The sequence below is a fragment of the Athene cunicularia genome (assembly GCF_003259725.1).
Source record: "Athene cunicularia isolate RWA chromosome 1 unlocalized genomic scaffold, athCun1 chr1_part1, whole genome shotgun sequence".
Taxonomy (NCBI): Eukaryota; Metazoa; Chordata; class Aves; order Strigiformes; family Strigidae; genus Athene; species Athene cunicularia.
In genome coordinates, this window is record NW_020799091.1 from 91029187 (window position 1) to 91056813 (window position 27627).

A 27627-nucleotide genomic window follows, 5' to 3' on the forward strand; every position below is an offset into this window, starting at 1 on the left:
AAGCCAGACTAGCTCTCAGCCAGGGCAGCAGTACAGATCTGTCCTCACTACTCCTTTGCCAGTCTGAAGGCTTGAGGCTGCTTCTGCTAAGAAAAGAGTCAGATGTGTGCAAAGCAACTGCAGAGGCTGGCTGCTTCTGTGAGGAACCAGACGCCAACATCTCCACTCCTTTTCCCAACTCCCTTTCTCTCTCTTCCCTCTCCCATTGCTCCTTCAGTAAAAACCCAAACAAGAAAGCAAGCCCCCAGGACTCATCTGAGGCTCTGAGGACTCATCTTACAGGCTCCGTGTCCCACCTCTCCCTTTCTCCCTCCACTCCCTAAACCTAGAGGGACTTCTACTAGGCCACAGCCCCTCTCCTGAGATGTAACAGCAGTACCCTCCAGCAACTGCAAGTCGAGGAGCCCGATGATATTAAAGCTCATTTCACCTTCCTTCCTAGCTGCGGCTGAGGCTAAGCACAGTTCAGCGAGCCATCAGGAACAGGAACCTCATCACAAGAAGCCCTGGTCAGAGCGGCGATTTTGAGAGAAGGCTACAGCAACCTCATGTTTAGAAAAGATGTTTGAACTCCCCTCCTAAGTGGTCATGGAAGCTATTTTCATCTTCAGCTGCTGCAGATTTGTTCCTGGGATGGTGGCTGTACTGAGTGGCTGACACAGACCTGAGAATCAATCAAAAGTAATTGAAACAGAAGAGGCTCAGCAATCAACCTATTAGGTTGCTGGAGCCAGAAAAATGCTGCTATGAGGAGCCAGAGAAAGGGGAACCGACTTTCCTTCTGAAAACTTAATGCAAGGAAGAAGCTTTTGACTGTGTCATCTTTTCTTACAAGTAGAATGAAAATCTGTGGAATTCTCTCTCTGTGTATTGTCGACCCCTTTAATGGGAAGGGGAGAAAGGAAAGAAACCATTAAACCCTTAGCTGTAAAAAATGCCATCTCATTCTCTTTTCTTTCCCTCATTCCCCCCCCTCCATATGCAATAAAATGATCCTTTGCTCTCAATTGTTGTCTGCTGTGGCAGTGGTTGGAATGGGATTTGTTTCATTTCACTTCACTGCTCCTCACCGGAGGACTTCGCTGGCTGCGGCAACCTATTAAGCTGGTTGCTGGCTCTCTTCTGTCATAGTGGGAGTTGCTGCCAGAGTCCAGTTATTTCCAAACGCCTGCATGAATCGGTTCCCGCAAAGCCAGACCTCAGAGCCATCAACAAGAGTACGAGCTGAAGTGTTAGGGGGTTGCCAGCCTCCACTAATTAACAGTGTACACCCCTCCACCATCCCTCAGCCAGGTTTCACAACCTTCTGGCAGGTGCCCCAAGGGGATTTACAGTGGTGAGCTTAAATATTTTATCTAAATTATTAGAGAAAAAAAAGAAAAATTAGACATGATCTTTAAAAAGGAGAAGGAAAGCTTGAGCATTTGCATTCATGATAAGGCATATGCAAAGAGAAAACACAGCACTGAGAATTCAAATCTGGAAAGGACTGCTGTGTATGCCAATAAGAAATACCTTACCAGCCACCTTCTCAGAGAGCTGAAGTCTGAAGGGCCACCCAGCCCTCTCTGCTACACAGGTAGCATGCTGAGCTGAATTACTTTGGTTACAGAGGATGTACTGACTTGACCCTGATACCAGAGACTCTTGTTGACTCTGAAATCTGCACAACACATCCTTGGTAAGACGCAGTTATGAAATATAATAACCCCTGTTACTATCTGGATGAGTCCTCCCCCCACGTGAATTTCTAATTAATTTGAAGGGAATGAAAACAAAGTTTCCCCTTTCCTCATCACCTAGATAATATAGCATGGCAGGGAGGGGATGTAAGATTTAGTATTATGATTCAGACTTGTATTTTGATCTGTGCAGTGGGAAAAAACTAGGTGACCAAGGGGATTTGGCTTCAGTTCTGGGGTGACTAGAGGAGTTTTGCCTTCTTCACAATGTCTGAAGAGCCTGGATGCACAATGTTGTATGTGCTCCTGGCAGTGCCCTACACTAGAGACCTTTCCATGGGCTGGACAGGCTGTGGAGAGGGCACACACTTACAACAGTGAGGTTTACTGAGGGCAGGGTTCTACCTGACAGTAGTTTTATAGAGTCAAAGGGAAATATGTCCCAGGCTCTACACAGCAGTGCTCCAAGTTTTGTCAGTACTTACTGTCTTCTGAGGGTACCACTGAAAATGCCTAGCCAAACTGCAGATCTGGGGACCTTAGCAATTCACACCTGCATCTAGCCAGTGTCTGTCCAATGGTGCATCACTGTCCAGATTCACCATCAGCCACAATGTAGGTGAGGGATGTGTTTTCCCTGTGGGCTTAAGCAGTAACACTCCAAACACACCTTCAGAAAGACTATTGCTTTCATGAGATGTTTATGTGAAATACGGGGGGGTGGGGGATGAGTGAGAAATTAGAAACTGAAATTGTGTCCTAACACTGCTAAGAGAAAAAAATTGCTTGATCTAGTTTTACCCTCCTCCTAGGGAGCAAAGATGACAATGCCATGCACTGCTCAGGAGTAATGCTGGAGCAATACGGGAGCTCATAAATTGCAGAAGAGCTACATCCTAAAGCAAGCCTTCCCTGCAAATGCTGCATCATCAGAAATGCAATGTCCTTCTGCAAACAGCATCTGAAAGAGGTGTGACTAGACCACAGTTTGGAGCTGGGACCATCCGAATTTTGATGCTGGTTCTGATACGTCCCTCACATGCACTTGGGGAGTGTTTAATAGGACTCAGATGTTCAGAGGTTCTTCACAATTGTCACCCAAAGACCTTCAAATGCACTGTGGGTACTTAAATCCTCCAAAAACCTGATATTTAACCTTCTGAAAACATGCAGAAGTGGAATTAAGGTTAGTATTTGTAGTAATGTCCTTTTAAGAAGAGAATGGACTGAGTATTAGTTCTTCATTACTTCATGCAATAGAAAGCTGGAAGATATAAAGATGAACAGCAGGATAGAACTGATATTAGTACTGGGAGTGTTGTTGGGTCATTTCTGGGGTTTTATGGGTCCCTTTATCAAGTAAATGGATGGATTATATCCACCATGAAAGAATAATTCTAGATGGGTGATGTTTGTTCCATCAAAGGGACACTCTCAAAGGACATGTAAAGTCCCCTAAACTTTCCAGGATTAGCAATGAGTGACCTAATATCTCCTCCCACCACTGGTGCCTAACACTTTACAGAAATTTATGCACAGAATGTGACAACTTGTCATGAAATGCTCAACTTCATGTATCCCATTTTCCTGTAGAGTTCTCTGCATAATATATAAACAGAGGGGGGTGGGGGAAATCTCTCTGAAAGCTCCTGCCAACTCACATCTAGTTCATTCTTTTCTTTTGAAAAGAAACCTATTCCAGATGGTTTATCATTAGAACTTTTTAAATCTCTGACATTACGAAAAAACGGGGGGGTGGGGGGTGTGGAGCGGGAAGTAAGGTCAGTTCTAGCACAGCCTGGATGCCCTTCTGAGAACTTCATACTGAACCTGGGCTATAGATGCACGTCCACCACAGGAACCAGTGGACTGCCCCAGGTCAATACAGCAAGCAACTGGATATTGCTGACAAGGCAGGACTTGGGCCAGCCTGTGACAGGGCAATCTGTTTTCCTGTCCTCAGAGATCTTACTCTTCCTGGGGCTTGGGCACCCACTGTACCACATGAACAAATATGCTCAGACCAATGCCAGCAAGGTCCTCCTTGCTGTGACCTGGGCAAGCTGTCCATGTTTATATCAAGGCTCCCATGACACTCTACAAACAATATAGCGAACAGGAGCTACAGTATCTCCCCCTGAGCTGCATGCCCTCCTGGGTGTCAGGACTGCAGCCAGGCAGACAGCCAGCGTGCTGAGGGATGTTTTAAGCAAGGCCTCTGAGACAAACCTCTGCTTTCAATAAAGTGCCACAGGATTTTTAATGCCCATGCACAGCAGGCAGCTGTTACCCAAAGGACATTCTCCACCCTAAAATTACATGGAAATTATTTGCCTCTGAAGCTATGTTTAGCCTACAGAGATTCAAACATATAATTCTAGGATATCTAGTTGTTTGATTAAAATGCTAATATAGCCACCTAACTGCTAATGCTGCCAACCAACCAGGCTCCCTAGGGCAGCGCTGTATGTTTGCTTTTCGTGTCTCACTCTAAGCCAGGGTCTCACCCTAAACCAGGGAATCGTGATCACTGCTTTAAGCCCAGGGGTTCAACCTCCCCAGCACAGTGACTCAGAAGAGCAGCCAGCTCAAAGGCTAGAGAGGATGCATGGAGATTTGCCCACTGCTTCGTTCCAGGCAATTTTCCTCTCCTGCTATGAGCTCCCAAGCAGCAGCAGCTGTGACTGGTTCCTGAGGAAGGTATGCCTGCTGAGGATGCACCCCTTCTTCTGAGAAACTGCAGCTTTTTAGAAGGAGCAGCTAACTATGTGAATGGGCGCCACAAGCATTCCCCCAGAACTTTTCTTAATCGCCTTTTGTTCATTGTCACTACAAGGATTGGGAATTGTGCCTTCAACATTTTCCCTGTGAAGAACAGCTCTCTTTTTATCCAAAATTACCTCTGTCCAACTTGATTTAAAATTTGTAGTTTGTCATAATTAATTATTTCCACTGAAAATCCATGTACCAAGATGCTCAAAACCAGTATTAAGTATAAAGTAACTCACTGCACATCATTTTAAGCTCCTGCTATGAACAAGCATCCCTTCATACTATATCCTTTTCCTGCCTCAGGGTCTCAGCAAAGAACTATGCCCCAGCAATACTACAAGTTTTTATGATAAATAGATCTAAGTTCTTCTCTTAATGATTCCTGGGGTTTGCCACAGCTGCTATTCATTTTTTTAATAGCCCTTTTTGCTGAGAGGGCACAGAAACGACAACCATCCCAATAGTGCCAGTCCTAGTGCTCCAGTCTGACAGCACTAGGCTGGGGATGCTCCGTGCTTCACAGTGTCCATATAAGCTGCCTCATCGCTGGCTCCGCAGGAATCGGGAGAGTCTGAGAGGGTACTTTCTCAGAAGAACAAGGAGGGGAAGGATGAGTGTACATGCCTGATTAGTTACAGGCAATTAAACATGTCTAGCTTCCCCTTGCCTCTCATCTCTAACCTCCAGCCAGTGGAACAGCTCGCCTAGCAGAAATCCAGCACAGCCATCACCCAGTGCATGAACCCTATATCCCCTCACCTTTATAACACAGTGCCTGAACTCTTTCAGCCCCTGGGCGTCAAGGCATTTACACCCACTGCACACCAGAGAGTGAAGCACCTCAGGACTGCGAGGAAAGAGACCACCCCTTCCCTGCCAACTGATCCTGCCTCCGATCATAAGGCAACACCCTCTAACCCGCTTCCTGAAGCTGCCGTTGCTCATTTTGAACCACAGCAGAGGTGGCTTTCAGAGATACAGGCTTGCAAGAAACTTCTGTCATCCTCTGGTTTGCAGGCACTTGGGCTTCCCTGGCTTAACACTGATTTGACCCGGGGCTTTTCCCTTACAGAAACATTCTGTCTCAACCTAATTTAAAAGCTGCTTGTGCTCCAATACCTGTCCTCCCTGACACTTTCCTTGACCAAGAACAGCATAGTCCCAGGTTCTCCCCTAAGCTTGCTGCTGTCCTAGGTTGGGAAGGATCGGGATGCTTGTCCCCTTCCTCCTGTCCTCCCCCCAGGGCTGTCATGTAGCCAGCCTCCTAGGACCCTATCATCCCCTCCTTCCCAGGGTTTCTAGTACTGTGGCCAAGCTCTCCAACAAAAGTCACACCAGGGCTGGGTATCATCCTCACCCACGCTCCCTATCCTGCTTCTTCTGCCACTTCCACCTCCAGGCAACAGGCTCTAGACTGCTCCTGCCAGCGAGGAACACAGCCTCTTGCTGTTTAAGGAAAGAGGTGGGTGGGAAGAGAGTCCCTCGTGCTAAGTGGAGAGGCAAAATCTGCAATCAGAACTGCAGAAACTGTTCCTCCCTGGTGTATTTGTCCGTTCCAGGCCACAGCTCTGGCTATTCCCCAGAATACGTTTGACCCTGCTGCGGTAGACCCTTCCCCACCTGAGACTCCCAGACCACCTGGTCCATTAACATTGACAGAAGAAAAGGAAAGGCATCCAGTACTTCGCTGGCATTACCCACCACCTGCTTGAATTGAGCACCTGGGCATGCTTTCACACCCCAACAGATCTGCAGAAGAGGGTCACAGATCAGCCTCCCCCTGCCACTCCCTGGGCTACTTTTTGCATCAGGAGCCCTCCCTAGTCTGACAGAAAATCCCATGTACCACAGATGATCTTTTTCTCCTTCCAGCCACCAATGTTCCTACTACTGTTGAAGCTGTAGTAAGAGCTGGCAAGGCCAGCACTTATTTAATTACTGCCTGTATCTCCTCTAAACAGGGTACAGGTACATGGATACGAAAGAAAAGAAAAAGGTCCATAGGATTGGTCTCACTACAGTGTGTAGCAGTGTGTGAACATGATCACCACCAACACTAGCGTGTTCAGTTATAGTGATTTTTTGGTGGTGACCATGTTCACACAGGCAAGAGCAAATCAAGATCAATTCTACGCCCTATGTTACCCAGTCTCATCATGTTACCAAAGACTTTGTGATACTCTTACTCTTTAAATACTCTTTAAAGTCTGTGTTCCAAGATTTGGGTTACACGAGAATCTCACCTCGGTCTCTTTTCCACATACACTGCTTCATGTCTTCTTTCTGCCTCCCCCATATAGCTTCCTGACTTTGCTGACCTCAAGGTTTCAAAAAAAGGACACCCTCTTCCTCACTGAGTTTTTTTATCTCATGACCAAGGGACCATCTGGACTTCTGATTTTATACTAGTTGGTCTCAGTAGTACTATAAGCAGAGTGACTCAAACACATACAACAGCTGAACTTCCAAAACGCTTTTTCCTCACTGACTCTGATCCAAAAGCAGTATCTAATGTTGTGTCAAATAACACAGCAAACACAATTGTGTTCAGATGTGAGAAAATATTGAACTGAAGGCAGACCTTAGCACACAGAAGAGGGTTAAAAAGAAGAGATAAGAAGCTGAAAGCATCCTTACTTTCCTCTAAGGTCTCTCTTCATGCCCAGCATCTCACGTCATGGCCCAGATCTACCTCACACAGCCCAAACCTTCTGTCCTGCTCTCCCTGCATGTCTTTTTAGCCATCTGCTGTAAGTTACTTTTACTCAGAATAAAACTGAGTTTTACTCCAAGTTATGTGCTGTCAATCCAAAGCATCAGCTCACTCTGTTTAACTACGAGCATGGGGAACATTAGAAACTATTTCCATAAAAGGGTACTAGGCTCTTATTTGATACAGAGGTCAGAGTAGAGGACATGGTCTAGATTTGACCAAGACAGAGTTTAAAAGTGGTCTGGATAAATGGAGTTTCACTGTAGAATAGACAGGGTTAGAGGTCAGCCTTTGCAGAGAAAGAAGAAAAGAGTACTGATCCAACTAGGTAATTTCTGCAAAAAGCAGACTTATTTATCAAAAACTGAATTGATCTAGCTTGCACAACATTAAAGCCAAAGAATAAAAAATAAACAGCACCTCCATTTGTCACATAGTAAAAAGAACAAAAGTGCACAACTGGGAAAATGTAATTTGGAGAAAAGTCCAATACAGAAAAAAATAAGGCAGAGTTGCACTAGCGAAATAAAACCAACCTGTGATTTATTAGTGACTATTGTGTGCTCTGTGCTGTATTTCTTTATTCAAATAAAGCCCTGTTCAAATTCCTCTGAGATGACTTTTCAGCAACATTTAGCACATTGCAAGGCAGGGCTTGAGGGTCATGAGTTCAAGACAGGACTTGTGTTCCTCTGTCCTCCAGCCACCTGATCTGAGCTACAGACATGACTTATTCAGCCGTGGTGATGCTGCTGGTGGGAGGGAATAGTCTGCCTTGTGCATTAGCGTCTCCTGTAAATTATCTTAGGAACAAGACTGATACAGCTACAGACTGAAGCAGTGTTTCAGCTGTCCTAGGCTGGAAGGAAGCTACAGCTGATGACAAGAAAGGGGAAGAAACAAGGAAGAGAGAAAAATGTAATTTTGGAGGGCATGGCATGAAAATTTTAACTGCATTATTTGCACAGGCCAAACAGCAATAAAACACAAATGTGTTGGAATAGCTTATTCTCCTCTGGCTTCAAGCAATGCAGGAAGATCTGCTGTTAGGTCTCCCGATGCCACTTTCTTTTTTTCTCCGCTTTATTATTAGCCTCCTACATTTTCTCTGCCTTTAACGGTAAATTGCTTTCCAATCAGCATGCTGTGACAAGGCTAACCAGAGGCAGCCAGAGCCCGTGCAGTGCAGGGCCCAGGCAGGCAGCAACGACTCCTATTCACAGCAGTGACATCTCCATGTTATTTTTCTTACCTTCCCTGACCCTTTGACAGGGGGGCCTGACCATAGTGCTCAGGCAGTGAAAAAACACAAATCCTGCTGGACTTGCAGCTGGGGGAGAAACAACCTCAGGAACTGGGAAAGGAGCTGTCAGCCTTCATTATTAATATCCAGCTGTTAATATTTAATGTCATAAAACCGTGGCTCCCTCCGCAGCCTAGTCATCAGACATGCAGGGGTCACACCAGCCAGAATCCTTTAGACAGACGATTCAATGTCCCTGTGCTTTAGCTTCATGCCAGGACTGCTAAAGGTGTTCTAGATGTATTTGAGATGAAATGCTAGAAGCTTTAATAAAGCCTGAGATTTTAAAAAAAGGGAAAAGGAAAAAAAGGTGGTTACATTCCTGCCTTCCTAGCCAGCTCTGCTCTTCAGTGCTGACCCCATCCACTAAGCCAAAGGGCACCTGCAGCTGGCAAAAAATAAACAGCCAGAGCAAGAGCAAGTGTTAGCATAGCACGGACATCACCCACCACTGCAGCTGAATCTGCTTGATGTCCTGGCACAGAAGAAAGGTTTGAACACAAGGTAAAGAGAGGGTCAAGTCAGATGATGCTATATTAGGAAAAAGACCACCTAGTCCACCCCAGTCTGTGTTCCTGGGCACTGTGGCACACATTGAGGAGTGCAAGGCAAAGCACGGTAGGAAAAGCTACTGATCTCTTAGCAGATAAAGGGAGACAGAGAGAGGGCCTCTATCACGGGGGGCAGGCAAGGGACATTTTAGTGGTTATTTTCAGAGCCTTCATCCTTACAGCTTCACAGAAGGGTCAAACACCAATATTGATAGCAGGCAGTTTCCCTCTCGGCGGGAGCGGGAGTGCGTCACCTCTGCTGGCACAGAGCCATGGGCACTGTTCCCCCTGCAGATCCCGGGCTCTCCCTGCTAACGGTTCCACTTGCTCTGCCAACGTTGCCACTAAAGCTGCCTCGCAGTATTAATTTTTAAAGACTCCTTCCTCCTCCCAGGCATAGATTCAGAGACAGCTCCAGAAGCCCACACATACATACTAGTGCAGCGTAGCAGCCAAACGCGTCAAACGAGATTTTAAGGGAGAATGGGGGAATAAAAAGCACAGCCAGAATGTTTTGGCACACAGCACAAAGATAAGCGTGGCACCCCATGCTACATCTGCTACTCCTTGGCCTTCCCTGCCTCTCCTGTTTTCACCTGTAAGCTCAAGATTGATTTCTTTCTTTCACAGAGCGGTGTAGTCAGAGGGGCTGGACCACCCCAGGCAATGAAGAAACATAAGTAATGAGAATCCTCCAAGTATGTTAGTCAGCATGACATAAAGACAGCTGAGACAGTCCACAAAGAATTGGTCAGATCCAGCAGAGCTCATTAGCTCTGGCTTGGGGCTACTTCTGCCAGACCTGAGGTAGCACAAGGTCCCAAGTGTCTCCAAGCTGCATTCTGGGCTCCAGGCAGCCGCATCGGCCCAGTAACGGCCTTTACTGGCACCATGGCTCAATACAGCCCAGCCCCTCAGCAAGGCGAAGTGCTGCAGAACACTGCAGAGCATGGTACAGAGATCTCCGAGTGGCTCTTCATGAAACAACCTGGATGCAGCAGTGCTTGTACTGAGATGGAGCTATTAAACCTAGCTGGGCTTGAGATGGCTTTATGCAGTGCCCTCGGGTGCCTCCTGCCCCAACTTGTGTTTTTGGGAACACAGTGCAGAGACACCCCAATGGTCCTGCCTACAAAGCCAGCTTGGGTTTGCAGAGGTTAGTAGTGCAGACTCAGCACTCTGGGAATACACGGGGTCCAGGCCTGTTTTGGTCTGGAAGAAGATAGCTGTGATCCCGCAGCTCTGTGCCAAAGTTCAGCTCAGGCGGGTATGCACAAGGGCAGCTCCATCTTCATACCCTTGTTATGGATAATCCACAACCCTATTAAACTGTCTACAGACAGTGAGAAACTGGCAGCAAGTGGATACTAAAACAGGGTGATTATGACTGTAGTGGTCAGATGCAACGAGCAGGACAAGGCAAACATCCCCTTCCACCACACTCGGTCATGGTAAAAGTGACTATTTACAGATAGCGTCTCCTTGTCTATGGATAACAGTAACTTCAGACAACTCTTGCAAACTAGGACAACAAGTGAACTCCAGCAGTTAATTATAGTAAATATTTACATAGAGGCTGGGCCCTTCAAATTTAGAAGGAATAGTTAATACAAGGACATGCCCTTTAACCATCCCATTTTATTACAAAAACCACTAGGGAGCCCAGCACACTAAGATTTGCAAATTAAGTGTTTGATATTGGCTGAGACATTAAACTACTTACCTAGTGCTATAAAATGCATAGGTACAGTACATCATTCTCTTTCAGAAATTTCAACCCCATTTACTTTATTTAACTCTTCCTCTGCACTTAATGTTTTGTGTGCTACAAAGAAACACAGTACATAACCCTGAATAGACCTGGTGCCACCACTTAGCAGAGCCTGACTTAAAATAAAACTGTTTTCCCCTTTGCTGTTACTAAATTTGGCATCACTTATGTAGATTCTATTGATGTGACTAATCTACTTAACATCCTTGATGTTCTCCTATTAGCTGGTTGCTTGGGAATTTGCCTTACACAAAAGATTCCGCTTCTGTGTCCCATCCCCTGCTTACTCTACAGACACACTGTGTAATTAAACCAAGTTCTGCAAGTGGGGTAATATTTTACCATCCAAAATGACTTGGCTTTCATGAGCATTGTAGCAAGTCCTGCAATAGCAAATGCTGTGGATGCTGGGACTGAAGGTGCTGCTTGGTTGCCAGACAGGACATAGTTTTAAAAGGATCGCGGCCTAAGTTTGGGAACCCAAGTCTGTCACAAGCACCCTTGACTGGCAGGATTCAGATGTGCCTTGGGTAAGGTGTCATCTATACCAGGAGCAAGATGAGACACCAGCGACTCTCAGGAGACACCAGCTGTGGTCAGTGGCTGAAGTAACTCCAGAAATACCTGCAGATAAAGCACAATGAGCTGATCATCTACAGGAGCTCAGTGTGGAAGAAAAAGGAAAGGAATGGAACACAAAAAATCCCAGAAGACATTTCCTTTTCCCCACTACAAAAAAAAAAAAAAAAAAAAAAAAAAAAAAAATACAGGAAAGGGTTGCCCATGGTTGCATTAGACATAGTTTTAGGTGGTCCATAAAAGAGCTCTTCTTACTGAAATGTTATCCCAGATAGTATTTACTGCTCTATGACTTCCTTTCTAGAGGATTTTTGTGTTACCTTGGGGAGGAAAATGCTGAAAGGTATCATAAGTCAAGGTGCCAAAGTGTGCAGTGTAAAATTAGCTGAGAAGAGAGGATGAAGGAGCCCAAGAAATGGTCAAGTTTAGCCAAGGAACAACTGTGGCAAAATCAGGAACCCAAAGCACTTAATGAATGGGGGTTTTGCATGCATCAGAAACCTTCTGCCAGGCTGGCTGATTTATGTGACTGAGAAGGCACAGATGAACTCTTCCTTCTGAGCTTGCTCATAACATTATGGGGTAGGCTAAGAGGGTTACTCACCGTTATAACTGCTGTTGCTGTTGTTTATTTATTAATGCATCTGTATCAGAGACCGTGGCTGATCCTGGGAGCCTCGACGTGCTACGTGCACAGGATCCAGAGCAAGAAAGAGCAGCCCCTGCCCAGGAGCACTCCAGGTGCTCCCTTTCCCCAGAACTAGAGCAAGCTCCTGAAGCTGTCCCCAGGGACACAGACCCCCTTTGCACTGCCATGTTAGCCACTTATTATTTCCCAGCATAAATATGTTTTATAGAGAAATAAAGTCTGCAATTCTGAAAAGGGAGTGCTTTCACACACCCGCTTCTCATCTATAAAGGCCCATGATTTGGCATCTCAGGTTAGAGTATGAAATTATGACACCAGAATTGACTTTAGGAGTTTCTGATGCTTCCTTGGATGATTGCTTCTATAACTTATAGAGACAGGGGAGCGTTTGTATTCTACTGAACACATAAATTAATATCCATACATGAAAACGATGTGTAGAGAGCAAGACTTGGGTAGGGATGAGTTTTCTATAGCGTGTAACACCAAAGGAGGGCTTGTCAGCAGCGGTTTCTGTTGTATTTGGAGTGTTGTGGTGAGAGTCTGCAAATGTAATGAAGTAAAATAAAAACGTTTTATACATGACTTTTTAAAGCATCTGAGAAATTTATGGTCTTTTCCATCATCATGCCATTTTGCGGGGGGAGGGGGGGGGCGGTACTACTAAAAATAAATACACATTTTGATTCTTGCTGGTAGATACAAACCAGATTTTCATATTTTCACATGTGCTCTGTATACTTTACACCATAAGCAGGGCAGGTTATTTTGCAGACTAAAGAACAGATGTAAAGGTATCGGAGTCTGGCCTTATAATGCATTAGAGATAAGATTCTACTGTTCATGCTTGCTAAAATCTTTATTTTAGTCTGTCATGGGAGAGACAAAAATATTTGGTTTTGCTTCTTTCCTACATTTCTAACAGCAGCAATATTCTATCTATTGAAATCAGAGCAAAATAGGCAATGGAACACTCCATCCCCTGCACAACTCATGGATCTCAAAGCTTGTCAAATCCATGTCAGCAAAGCTTTAAAAGCAGAGGGGATGAAAACCCTAGCCCCACTGAAATCAATGGGAAGCTCTCAGTGAGGGACAGGAAACAGGGGAGCTGGATTTCATCACGTCCCCTGACACTGTCTTACATTAGAAACAGCAGCCAGGATGTTTGTTTCTCTCACCTCTGACCCAAATCTTTTTAAAATTTAAAATAAAATGTTATAGATGCGACATCAAAGAATTGGAGACACAAAGGAAACCTTGGCCTGCTCCTGGCCCTACACACTGGCGAAACTATAATGCTGCGTGAGCGGAGACAGCAGGTAAGATGCTCCCACCAGCGCAGCACGCTGCCTGTCGGATGCCACTGCCATTGGGAGCAAGAGAAGAGCGACGTGACATGCGCTGGTGGCTGGACCAGATGGAGGCTTTGGACTCCACTGCAACATTTGAGTTCTCCCCAGATCTGGTGGCAAAGTCATATGCCAGTTTGTTAGTCTGGAGAGCTCAAAGCGATCCTGAGAGAAACCCTTATTCCACATAAATCGTCTGGAGCTGATGGATGGCAGGAGCCTCAACTATAAAAATCTCAGCCAGAAACATGATAAATAGTTGCATCCTGTTAAAAATAGGCAGCAGAGCAGCAGTCACATACATTGGCTGAGTAGGAATGCCAGTCAATGACTGAACTGCCAAGGCATTTTGGCGTTCAGCTTCAGAACAGGATTTCAGGCTCTTCTTGCAAATGAACAACCTCTGTAGTAACCTGGTTTTCAGTCCACATTGAATTTCCTCTGGCTACCTTAGGAGCTGGCAGAAACAAGCCCAGAGGAATGTTTTGGTTGACTCTGGTTTTTATATATAGCAGGTATTGAAGCCAGCTTCTCCTGGCCAAAACCAAGCTTTTCCCTGTGGGCATCATTTAAATTTGTTTGCTTTACTACCAAATCCTTATTTCGTATAAAGTACTCAAGGGAAAAAGTTGCCTCCCTGCCTCCTCCAACAGTGTTTCTGCATTTACTGTAACAGTAGCATATTTGCATGGCGCCTGCTTGCATTGGAGGCTCAGACTCCCATAGTGCAGGTAATAAACAAATATTACTGTGAGCTTTCTGGAGCAATTCTCTCCCTCATAAGAACTTCTATAAAACAACAGTCACTAGATTACAGACAGAACAGCAAACCTTTTTTAAAAATTCTCTCCGCACTTCTGCAAACTAAATACTTTGGTCACATGTGGTTTGCTCTGTGTACAGGGGAACTAATGAAACCTTGTAAATTTGGGTCATGCACCTCAAAACTTCCTCCCTATGACACTTAAAACTTTATCTCCCTATGAAATTTTCACTGTAGCACCCCAAATCTCTCCCAAGCCTGTAGTTTCCAGATTGCTATGGCTTCAGGTCTCTTCTATGTTTCTTAAACACCCAAGCTAGGTCGTCTTTTCCTCTCCATGGCACCTACCTCCTGTCTTGTGTGACTCCTACCATGTCCATATGCACCCTCACACCACTTTTCCAGCCTTTCAGCTTGGCAAGAGATAGCACATGCTGTGACTCAACCAGAAATACATAGATTTGGACTGAAGAGCTGTCAGATGCCAAATAGCGTGGGTAACATCTTCTCTCCAGCTTTTCTTTGGTGGGAGTACTAATTGGTGTCTTCCTCCTCTAAGTACTGCCATCACCACTGCTCTCTGCCAAATTTGATTCCATGCTGACCAGTGGGCTCAAAAAGCTCATAGTTGTGGACTAACAGATAAACGGTGTGTGTAACATTTGTGTCCCTAGAAAATGAGGCTGAAAACAGGAACGTGAACTGTGTCCTGTTAGCACATTACAGATATCCTTTTTGCTAATAGATCTGTTGAACTTGCCCCTGAGACTCTGAGCAACTCAATGCTAAGTACTGTATAAACAGTTAGTAAGGCATGGTCTCTACTCCAATTAAAGAAGACAAGTAAAGTATGAAAAGCTGTACTGTTCAGCTATTAAAAATAATGGCTCCTGTAAATATGCAGTGAGGAATAAATTGCACATGATCACGGCACACAAACATAGGGACAACTTCAGGCTGAGGTCATCCACATCTGATCAGCTGGAAACAAAGACAGATCCAAACTTGTCCTATCTGCACCCAACTTCGGAAACATTCACAGCTTGAAAAAGGTATTCACAGTAGCTCAAATGCTAAATGCAAAGCCCCATCCACTAGTCAGGAGGAAATACTAATGAAAGGGGTAAGACTTAAACCACATCCCATGTACAGCATCAACCTCCCAACTGCGGACTGGTGACAGAAGCTTATCCTCTCTAGGACTCACCACTCTCCTCCTCTGCCACATCATTAACCATCCATTATATTTTCTTCAGTATGGGTTCAGGACACTCGTTGATAGGGGAGACACTTGTCTCAAAACTCCACTTGGCCCAGATTTGAACTTCTGTGGGTGCAGCCTCTCCTCATGACTGTTTCACTTCACATTTCCTTGGAGTAGAGACTTGCATCTTGCTCAGCTATAGCTCTAGGAGATGCCCTAGCCACAAGATCAGAGTTAGCAACCATCTTTGCCTCTGACTGGGATAGTCAATAGTTGGTCGGTCAGGCCACTTTTCTAGGAAAAATGCTTAGATCTGCCCAAATTAGGCAGGGTGAGGCTCTGAAAACAGGTTTTCAAACTGTTAAGAGATTGCTCTAACCAATGGATGATGGGTGGAATTTGCCCACAAGCTCAGGAAGTAGCTAAGTGGGGAACATGGGCCTTCCATCACACCTAACTAGATACCTGAATGCCTTAGCTGATTTGGCCCTTATTTTAAAGCTTTGCTACATACGTGAACCAAATCAAACCATCAAACCAGAATTGTTCTCCATCAGGGCACTGCAGATAAGCAGGACACTCGACTATTAGCTTTCTTTTTCTTTCCTGCATCAGGGAGTTATGTAACTTTGAACTGTGCTGATCAGGGCATACAAAACAGACTGAGCCCTTCCCACAGTGTCCCTCGGCCATCCCAGGAAACTCAGGATGTTAGATACTCTAGCCCTCAGGGGCTCAGTATCAAGCCCTTGCAAGAGCTCATGTTGATTGCCAACATTAGCAGAACACTTGCGAACTAGGATTCCTGGTTTGCCACGATGCCATCCAGCAAGCAGCTAGACGTTAACTACACACAGTGCAACAAAAATGGACATGTAAATGTCCTCCTCACTGGTTAATATGGTTTAGTTTTTAGTTTGAGTGGGGTTTTTTTTGAAAGGGAAGAGGTTTTGGGTGGGTGTAGAAGACTTAGCAGTGACGTATCAGGAAAGCAAGTAAGACAGAGAACCAATAAGGACTTTATTTTTTACATCTCTTGTCTTGAATCCCAGCTTTCCTGCAGCTAAATTTATGGGGAGAGATGTGGGGAGGGAAATCTCCACTTATTTATTTCTGGAAGTTAAGATGAAGCCATTATGGCTTGCACGGTATGTTTGCTATTACGAAGCTGCAAACAGTGCAACAGAAAGGGCATTTAGTGGGAAATATTGTCAGCTGGCAGTCTCGGGCACTTGAGTACCCTCCATAACATGCATAACAGAATCAATTTAGACCTAGTGAAAGGGACATTGTCTGATAAAGTAATTCCTCTTTGAACACAAGATGGCAGCCTTAAATAAATGCAACCCTGCACAGCTTTTAATCTTACACATCATTAAATTCCTAATTTACACATTATGTTTTCATGGGCCAACCCATAACTCATTAGTGTTGAACTCATGAGTTGTAAAGACCAACACACTAGACAAATGCTGGTTTCTTTATTCGCCTTTCTTTGGGTGGCAGTTCTCTTTTAATTTAGCACAGAGCCAAACTTCAGATTCAACACTAAGAAAGCTTTCTGATCTTGTGTGCTTTGTGCACCTTCTACCCCAAAGAAATACCTCTCTGATTACTGCCTGGTACCCACAGATTTTACTGACAGAGGGTGGAGTAGGGAATGGGGAATACCAAGGTTTTTCACCTTGTTCAAGATATTGGAGTTCCTTGGAAATATATGTCTTTCTGAGGGAGGATTTCAAACAAGCCTTGAAGTCAAAACGAAAATGCACTACAAAAAGCATAGGGTTTGGAGGTGTTCTTCCCACTTTTCCACAAAACGTAAGACACCAAATAACGTTTTGATCTCTTATCTTTCCATTCTCTTGCCCAGGTATTGCCTGAAAGAGGACAAGTCACAAACACCATCTGAAGAGGAAGGGGTCTGTAGTACTCCAGTACCATGACAACAGAAATAACTATACCAGAATGGGTGGTAATGGCAAGAGAAAGGCTACAATCACTTTCTTGGAAACTACAGGTCAAAAAATGTCATGTGTAGAAGTCTTTGCAAGAGAACTGGTACCACTGCTTTAATACTGCATGTAAGAACATAAATGGCTATTGGAGCAGGTCAGGCCAAGGGCCCTTTCAAGCCAGACCCTATGCAGGCAGTGGCAGTGGGGAAGTGTGAGTCACCATGTGGGACCATGGAAAGCAGAGTAGCAAGGCAAGACTTGAGGCTAAGCTTGCTCTTCCTGGGCTGGACTGCCATTTATCATGGCCACAGGGTCATCAGTCTGCAAGAGCAACTACTTTGAGCAAGCCAAGGTCCAGCAGCCCAGGGCCCTGTGTGCCCTGCTGGAACTGGACTGAGGTTCAGAGATGGCCACAAATGCTGCTTATAACAAGAAGTCCAGGACCATCCCTTTCCACCACAGCTGGGCAAGCTGCTGGGGAAAGTCCATACTCCTCAGGGGAATGTCCTGCTGTGCTACTGCCCAAGAAAAGCCACAAACCTAAGAGCAAGCAACATTGATGAGGAGAGAGGAGGAATATTCTCACCTCAAGTGTAAGCAGTTGCGGGATCTCCTCCTCATCCTCCACTAAGCCAAGTGGAAGCCATCTACAACACCAGCAGAAGAAATAGTGATGAAAGTCTCCATCTTTTCTCTTGCTAGTCATGTCTCTGGCAGCTCACAGAGCTTGCATCACTGGGCACCTTACAGACTCTGACCCTTTTAGAGAATGATAGTGCTGACACAAGTCATCTGCTCAGCATCCCCCTGTAGCTAACTTCTTATACTTATAGGATGGATGTCTTCACCCTCATTCAGTCCCCTTTTCTATTTGTTTTATTACACAATAATTTATTTTTCTCCAGTTTTCTTTATCCCTCCTTTCTCTTTTCTGCTGGTGGAGGAGAACATACAATTTTGTTTGTGATGAGTTAATGTCGACCTAAAGGGGGAAAGTCAGTCGAGAAAGCAACCAAGCAAAGTATCTTTCTACTAACACTACTTTCCCTGTGGAACCTCCCAATGAGCTTGTGGATGAGGGACAGTCAAAGTGCAGCAGTGGGGGATGTTCTTGCATGGCAGATAAAGGGACTCTGTCTCTTTATAGAGAGTAAACTAACTGGGGAAGAAGGTGGGCTTGTGATGTATGACTGAACATCAGCATCATTAGGTTTTGCTTTAATCTCTGGCACAAATTTTCAGTATGAGTTAAAATCATGGCAGACTAGGGGGAAAGGGTCTATCACTTGGAGCATTATGATGAGTCCACTTCATGCTCCTCCTGCAAATACATTGAGCCTTGGAGATCCAAGTTGTATTGTGTCTTTCCTCCACATCTTCTCCTTAGTTATCACTCTGGATGTCTAATGTAACCCCCAGCAACATCTGTGAAACCTCGTAAGGGCATAATTTTAAAACAATGGATTGCACAAGCATACCGGGAAGGAATGGATTCCTTTTGTGGTTAAAGCACAGCAGGAGGCCCTCAAAGATTTAGGTTGCATTCCTAGTTCTAACCAATATTTTGAACAAGTCATTCAATCTTTCTAAGCTTCCAGTTCCCCTTTATAAGAAGGGAACAGCACTTAACAGGGACAGCTATGAGGATTAATGCACGCGACAAAGAGGTGAGGGTTGTATTCCTAGATGCATAACAGTGAGTACTCTTCTTGGCTTGCCAAGTCTCCTATACTCCTGCCAGAGATGGGACACGGCCTCCGGAGGTGGCAATTACAGCACCGCCAAGTATTGCAGTGATGTGTGGCACAGAGCACGGCCACCTCTCCTTATCAGGGCACCTCTCCAAACAGGGCTGAGACATACAACTGCTCCCGGGTAGGGCAGTGCCCCTGCAGGCAGCCCAACCCTGCCTCAGCTCCTAGTGGCAGCAGAGCCAGGGTGGATGGCAGGCTCAGTGCCCGCTGCCGTGCTGCCGCCTCTGCTGCCGTTAGCACGCTGATGGGGCTCAATGCAGCCTGGACTGGCCTGTGCCCTGCCTGCGCTGCCCTGCTGCTTGGCCTGCCTGCACCCTGCCTCTGCCACCTGCATCCTGCCTGAGCTGCCCACAGCCTGCTCGCATTGCCCTGCTCCCCGTGCCCTGCCTGTGGCACTGCTTACCCTGGCAGACAGGCTCACAGAGAGGCCCCCCATGGCCTTCTGTTCCCCCACACGCCCTAGTTCTGTATGGCCCCTCTCCAGCCAGCCTCCACCGACTCCTCCAGAGCCAGCACTTCCGAAGTGCCTGCTGCTGATATCCATATACTCACAGTCAGGGTTATACACCACACAGTCAGGGTTATACACCTTTCCATGCACCCCATCACAGCTCGCTCCTGTGGACACATCCCACTTGGCCATATGGCCCAGCAGCCTCCACCTCTGCACACCTTTTCCCTAACCCACAGCCCCTCTGCAGCCTCCTGCGTGCCCTCTTTCCCTCATACATGGCCTCTATCACACAGAGGGCTCAGGTAATCCTTTACACGAGGGCCAGCCTCTGGAAGCCTCACCAGAATATAAACAAGACATACCCTTCAACTACACACTGCCACAGACAGCACCTCACATCGTGCAAGGGGTTCCCTCTCTTTTGGCCTCCTTTGCATACCAGACTTAACTCCATGAGCTACATATATCCCTCCGCTCCCAAACACAGCCACACACAGCTGAAGCACGCACACACCCATAGATCCAAGAGCACAAACAATAGAGGTACACATAATCCATCTCTACAGGCAAGAAGACTGTGGAAAGACAGTAAGGCGGTGTGATCAGACCGTTAGTGAAGGGAGGCCTAAAAACCCAGTCACGAGCCAGAGTGCTACCTTTTAGGAAGTGTTGTTACCAATCTTGCAACTGCATTCTCAGCCACACACCAGCTCCATTATATGCTGTGTCATGAGTTCTTCATCTGTACTTACCATTTGCCCATGCCCCACTAACATTTACCATCCCGGCTGTTCTTAAACACCACTATAACGGACAAATCCTATGGCAGAAACAAATGCTCTGAATTAAATATATGTCTCCACCAGTCTTGCTCTGCATATGCAAACACACAAGTCCTGGCTCCAGGGCTGTGCTGCATGTCTCCCAAGCACTGCCTAACTAGCTCTATACCCATATACTTTACAGACAGTTCATACTTCAATAAGTATTCCAAATATAGCCCCTATGCTTCCACAGGAGTGACTTCCCAAACTCTGTGCAATTCAGGCACCATGAGTACATGCACACATCCCATATGGATTTTCATGCTATCCAAGTCAATAGTGCTCTACTGGCAGAGTGAGTTACATTGTGGTTGCCAAATCAAGAAGCAGATCCCTTAGATCTTCATTAAAGGTAGATGCAGTCTGCCCAGAAGGGAGACTCAGACTGCTGAGGTCTTTATTCAGCTTATTCATTTGTCCACTTGTATTTAATGAATTATCAAAAAACCATTGCAATAGATTTTTCTATTTTTGCAGCAAAACATACACCAGAATCCCATTGCATCTAATGCTGTATGAAAATAGATCAAGAGCTGACCCTCACACCAAACAGAAGCAAGAAGACACAACAACAAGTTAAGTACTAGAGATGATGGCATTATGCAGAGCTGTTCTGTTCTCTCCTCTTGCCTTACCACATGAATTAACTTTCAAAATCTCTTATCATTGTTAACACTGCAGTGGGCTGCATTATGCATTCCTGCGCTTTGAACACTATAAAAAAATACTTTTTTTCTCTCTGTCACATTGGTGGCATAATGAGCTCTTCCTTGGTTTTCCCTGGCTTCTGTCTCCAGATTCTGGCCATGGGTAGTGCCTTTGGTGAGATTTCACCCCACTTTATGCCCTTTCTGTTGTCACAAGGTCAGGTCACTTCCTTACAAGTGACCTTCTTTGGTCAAGGTTGTTTTCCTTGACCTGTTTTATTGCCTTTTAAATGTTTTAGTGTTTTGACTGTTTCTCAGGTTGAGCACAGGATGTTTGTTGCACTGGTAAGAGGTTAGTACTGTGAAGCCTAGGGAGTGATATATGGATGGTTCATGCTTTCTTTTGGATTTAATTTTTCATCCTCTAGTGCTCTGTGGTGAAAGGAGTGTTTGCTGCTTGCCTAGGGAGGCACCTGACATTTAAACTTTATCTTCTGTAAAGGCTTGGGCCAAAATTCTCTTCTCTGACTTTGGGAATGGCAGAAAAGGACACACAGTTGAAGTGAAGAAGGAGACAAAGAGGGGTTGTGCCCTTCTGATCCCAGGCTGCAGTAAGGAACCACACAGCCCTCTGACAAAAATCAATTGCCCCAACATAAAGGGGGTTTTCATTCCCCAAGCACCTTCCAATTCGCCCTGCAGAAACTCCTCAGTCCTATAGCACTCCTGTGCCTTGTGGTAGAGAATAAGAAAAGAGCAACTTGGGCTATAGTGTCCTGGTATGATGTCCTAACCAGGGGAGTGCCCAATGTCTTGTTTTGGAGATTTCACAGCCCCTGCACCCCTAAGTAGAAAACATGGGCTGAAGAAAAGGGAAAGAATCTTCCCCTTGAATACTTTGTGCTCAAGCTCAAAGCACTGAAATGAACAGTTTCCTTTCTTTTTCTCTCTCTTTTTTTCTCTCTCTCTCTCTTTTTTTTTTTTTTTTTTTTTTTTTTTTTACCTGATTTGGTTGCCCCTGCCTCTGGCTGTAGCTCATGTCCTGAGCCAGTAATGCTGATTTAACAGAGACAGATCTGATAGGAGCCGAAAGAACAAGGAAAGAAGACCTTTCTGGAGATAACCCTCCGGTGTAAAATAGATAGGTGTGTGAATCTTCCCATCTCCAGGGGCACTGGGGAGCAAAGATCTCTCCCTCCAGAGCTCTTGCTTTCCAAGAACTAAGCACATTGGCTTTCATAAACTCTCTTCTTAGCTGCTTACAGCTGATCTGCTAGATGGGGCTAACACCGAGATGCTATGGGTATTGCTGGTCTTCCCATAGCTCTTCATTCCTGACTCTCCCTACCCTGAGCAGCCACAGCAGCAGAGGACAGTTCTGAAGGGGAGGGCAGCTCTGTGGGGCATATGAACAGTTGATCATGAGTCAAAGATGTAGGGAGAGGTTTCTTCTGTGAATGAAAGGTTGAACACAACCATCATGTGAGGTTAGTTTGTACTGCCTGTGCCTGCACCTGCACCTTCCCAATCACTCAGATATCTGAGCTTCATTGACTGACAGTCCATTAATAGCTAAAAACCCCCCTTGGCACAGTTACTAAAAGAGGTATGAACTTTCTGTAAATGGCACTGTATTATAGTTGTTGGAGTAAATGTTACTTAGCTGGCTTCCCAATTTTAGATAAGGATTTTGTGTCTTCCTTGATGTGCTCAGTGTGAGAAAGGATCAGTATGGTTGCGTTTTGTGGTTGCCACTGCTGGCCTCCCTGTGGATAAGTAGTAAATGCTTGCAGAACTGTAGGTTAAGATCTTCTGCATAAATCTTTTATTTCATCAAGTATGAATGACTGTAAAAGTTAGACCTGAAGCTTTTACTCCTATACAAGAAGGACAGAGTTATGCTCTGTCCAACTCTTTTTTATCAGAAATTTCACTGGCGGGTTGTCTCTATGAGGTGGATTCTTCATAGTACAGAAAGGCTGATGAGCTTTCCTTGTGCTTTGAAAGGAGGCCTGAATGTCCTTGGTCTGATAGAATTTAGAGTGTGTTTAATTTCCATGTCGCTGAAATAAAATAGTATTTGTTTTAGAGATTTTGTGAAATACTGTTGTTGTTTTCTAGGCTGACCTTTAGAGGCTCTGTATTGCCGTGGCAGTATGTTGCTATGGGGATCACCTCACATGGGTGAGAGCACCAACCGGTACATAAAGATATACTGGGTGCTTTATGCTGCACCTATTCAATGGTGGTGTACAACTGGAAATGGCTCCTAGAAATCTGGTAGGCTGACTCATAAACACACAGAGAGAGCTTGCTTCAATTTACATCCCTTTTTTCCTATATTTTCCTGTATTGTTTGGTGAGGGTAACTTTTCATAAGTTATTTACTTATTTTCAGTGGTGTCACACATTTTGTTTTCTTCTAGCAAATACAACTTGCAGCAAATTGAGGATCAGTCCTGGAGGAGTCAGATTAAGTCAATGGTTTAAGCAATACATATCTATGATTTTACTAAGTACTTTCTTCTTGCTTTATCTTTTTCTTGTTTTTTGTATTTTTACATCACCTGTAAGGTAAAAGTATGTCAGTGGTTAATTCCTCCTGGAGAAATCCAATACAAATTCAGAAATACTTTGCTGTTGGACAGATGGCTGAAAGGAAATGATTAATCTACTAACCTTGGATTTAGGAGATATGGATTCAAGTCCCTGCTTGCTGCAGATTTTCCACGTGACACTGATGCGTAAATATCCTAGAATATGGCCACTAGCCTCTGCGCTTGAGTTTGCAGGCTGTAAAATAGCATCACCCTGTCTCTCAGGGCAAGGTGAGAAGAATGAAGGCACATGGCCTTGGCTGGGTAATCCCAGCTTCTTTACAAGGGAGGCTGCAGGTCCACGGCAGCAGGGTGAGCAGAAGATGACTGGAACAGTACCTGGTGTGTGTGGGAGAGAAGGTGATGGCAAAATATTTTGTTACAGTTCTGAGGTAGTGTAGACATATATTACAAACTGAGGCTGTTGGATGCTGTGGGGATGCGTATCATACAAGCGCCTGGCAAAAGCAAGGCTATTTTCAGGAAGCTAGACAATAACTTGCAACTGCTTATGCTGACACAGATTTCTCTATAGTTTCGTGTCTTGAGGACACTTCTGTTCTGTATGGGCATAATTAGTGACAGTGTCCATCTCCCATGGGAGTGTCTGAACTGGAATGCAGCCAATCTGAAGACGCAATATGATGAGAAGGCTACCTGGAGAAAACAGGCACATCCTCCTAATCCCCCTACCTGTTCTCTTTCTCCATCCCCATATCCCATATGCAACCTCTTTGATACACAACCAAGTACTTATTAGTTCCTCAGCTATTCTGAAGGACAGACTCAATGTTGCCAAAAAGCTCGCTCCTTCTTTGCATGCACCCTACATGCAATATGAGACACACCATAGCCTGGCTATAGGCAGCACATCCACTCTTCCAACACCACCATACAACTCTAATGCACCAGTTCCATGAGGGGCATAGTTGTTAAACACTGTGATGGCCCTCTAGTGAATATTCTATAGGGGACAATGGTTCGTGTTTGTTGCTACACACACTACCTTCAGACCACCCTAAAAAGCAGAGACAAAGGCATACAAACCTGGTGCTCCACATAGTCCCTCAAGCATATTCCACAAAAGCACTCCCCACCAAAACAGGGCTTCTCTCTGCCTTTTTGATGAAAAATTAATCATCGGAAGTATCTATTTGTTTTAAGTGAACCCAGCAACCAAGCTGCTGTCTTTTGCAATTTCCTGAGCCAACCCTACTTCTCTACACAATTCATCATTGCTTTCTTTGTGCAAGAAACATTCAAAGACATTGAGTACAGGCCTTAAAAGTACACATGCCTGCACATGGCTGTCTCTACACATCCTGACACTGTATAAGCTGAGTTCTCTAGGATTTGGAGCTTGAGGGAGGAATGCATCCAGCAGACATGTCGCGGGCAGGGTCTGCGAGAGGTATTGCCAGGGTTGAGTGTAAAGGTCGGGGCGTTGAAGAGCAAAATCGCAAACATTCCCCAGCAACTGGGATCATGGTCCATCTCCAAGAAGGGCTTCACATCTGGGAAGAAATTGCCTGCGGGTAATTGGGTTTGCTAGAGTTGCCTCTCTAATTAATAAGTGATTTGACTTGGAGATTGGAAATAATAGTTGAAATGATGGCATAAGCACAGGGGCATTGGGGCTGCTGCTGCTGTACTATTAAGAAAGGACTTTCCTGCACAGTCTAATGACACTATATGGCAGTTTGAGGAATGTGAAGTTGTTTGCCCAGGAGACCAACAATGTGATAATATTGGCATATAACCTTCTAGTATTTGAGTAATTAGTTGCTTAGCTACTTTGGATAGGTCATTATTTTGCAAACTGGAAACATTTGCAAGTGGTGATATTTTCCTCGGTATGGTGAAAGAGCTAAACCTATTCTGGCAGTGTTCAACTCCTAGAAATATATATGCATAAATTGTTTCTAATGAGACCATCTGCCTTTTATAGCCCCTTTGGAACTAAATAGTACCCAAAGACCACTCTATCTTTTAGATATCTGTGGTCAGAAAGGCTGCTCCTGGCAATAACAGTATATAGTTTTTTGCAGATAGAGAAGCTTTTTGATTCCTACATTTCAAGATGTGTGACTGTGTGTGTATGTGTGTGCACACACATAATACTGCTTATATTTGTTAGAAGTATTAGAAATTACTGTCCCAAATCCCTTAACAGACAGCATCTGGTAACTCATCTGCTAAATTAGTATTTTCAAAGGTAACAGAAAGTCCGATCTTGTGCTTACAGGGCTGGGGGAGCTTCGCAAAGCTTCTTCACCATGACAGTACTTTCCTGTATTTGCAAACAAATAGCATTATTTTAAAGGGATACTCTCATCTTAAAATCACAGCTGAGTTGCTCAGACTCAGCATCTCACACTGAAGCGCTCACATTTTGACTCTGGTATAAAAACTGTGCGACATGCAGGGCGCTGTGTACTCGCAGCTCCCGCTGAGCTCAGCCTGTCGCCCCGCTGGCGGGGGACACACAGGGGCTCGGCACCTCTCAGTCTCCAAGCAGCTGTTGTCCTGGTGCCCGCATTAGGCCTAAGGAACAAGTTTCTTCTTTTACTGGTGTTTATAGCCATATGCCAATTACTACAAAAATAATACGGTAACCTGTAATTCAGTGCTTGCCTCCTCCTTGCCTTCTCTTGGCTGGAGCCAACCGAGGGAGACTAGAAGAGTCAGGTGCTTTTCTTCATGGCAAGCTTTCAGTCAAATCCCCTTTCAAGTCCTTCTGTGGCAACACAGACCTTTAAAAAGCCTCCACTGAATGTTTATTTGTTTGTTGTTTTACTCTGCAACCACGTGGATGTATTGGCATTAGTCTGAGGCTTCATAAAGTCATACTCTGTGTGGTTTCTCTTTAAATACTCCCTGCGGTTTCTGTCTGAGGAGACGGCCCCAGGTATGCTGGCTCTGTCTGTACGGAGGAGAACAAACCGGTCCCACAGTGTTACAAGCAGCGCCGAGGGGCGATCATGTCAGTGTGACAGGGCTGCACGCAGCGCTGTCACCTGGGTACGTAAAGATACGTGGTTTTGTCCTGGTGACTTGAACGTGTACAGCACTGGCTCTGCTTGCCCCGGAGGAGGAGTTTCCCTCCTCCCGCACAGCCCTGTGCCCACAGCATGCCCCCTATGCCTCCGTCCCTCGCCCCGCTCCTGTCATGGTGGCAGGCCCTGCCACACCCACAGGTGCCTGGCAGGACCGCCAGCCAATCGCAGCACATGCGCTGCCCAGCCAGCCAATCGCAACAGCACACGTGCCTCAGGTGGACCAATCAGGAGGAGGGTGGGACAGGGAGTGGAGGCAAGGGTGGCAGGTGGGTAGTCATGGTGTCTGCCCCAGGGTGGCAGTGCCTGTGCCCCCGGGTTTTGTCCCCTGCAGCTTGTGAGGCCTCTTGCCCGAGCTGACTGCGGCTGGGCACACTGGGAACGCTGGGCACACTGGTGAGCCAGTGGTGTTCACTCAGTGAAACATCTGGTGAAGGAGGCAGCGTGCTGGGCCCACGTGAGGGAGCAGGGAGAGGAGGGAGAGGTGGAGGCCAGGCATATGGGCCGTGGAGCAAGGACACAGCACCTGGCTGTTGAATGGGGAGGTCACCCAGGGACTGACCCTCTTGAGTCAGCTCCTCGAACCTTTCCTCTCTGAGGAAGTCCTTCCCCTCGGCGTGTGGCTCCAGCCCCTCCAGAGCCCTCAGATAGACACGCAGCTTGAACAAGCCTACAGCTTGGCTTGGAGGGGCCAAGGAGAGGCAGCAGGCGAAGCCAGGCAGCTAACCCACACCCCACCCCAGGGAAAGCAGCAGTGAGGGCAAAAGGAGCCAGAAAATCGAGTATAAGCAGAGCCTTGAGCCTTTTTTTGGATTAGCTCAACTAAAAGCTGCCAGTGCCCCTAGGACAGCACACGGGAGGTGTTTTCCAGGGTGCACCTCGTAGGTGACCAGCCCCGAGGCAGTCAGATGTTTCCATGATACTCTGTCTTGAATTAAATATTATCTGCCAGGTCATGTTAATTAACATTCCATCTGTCATAACACCTGTCTCTTATA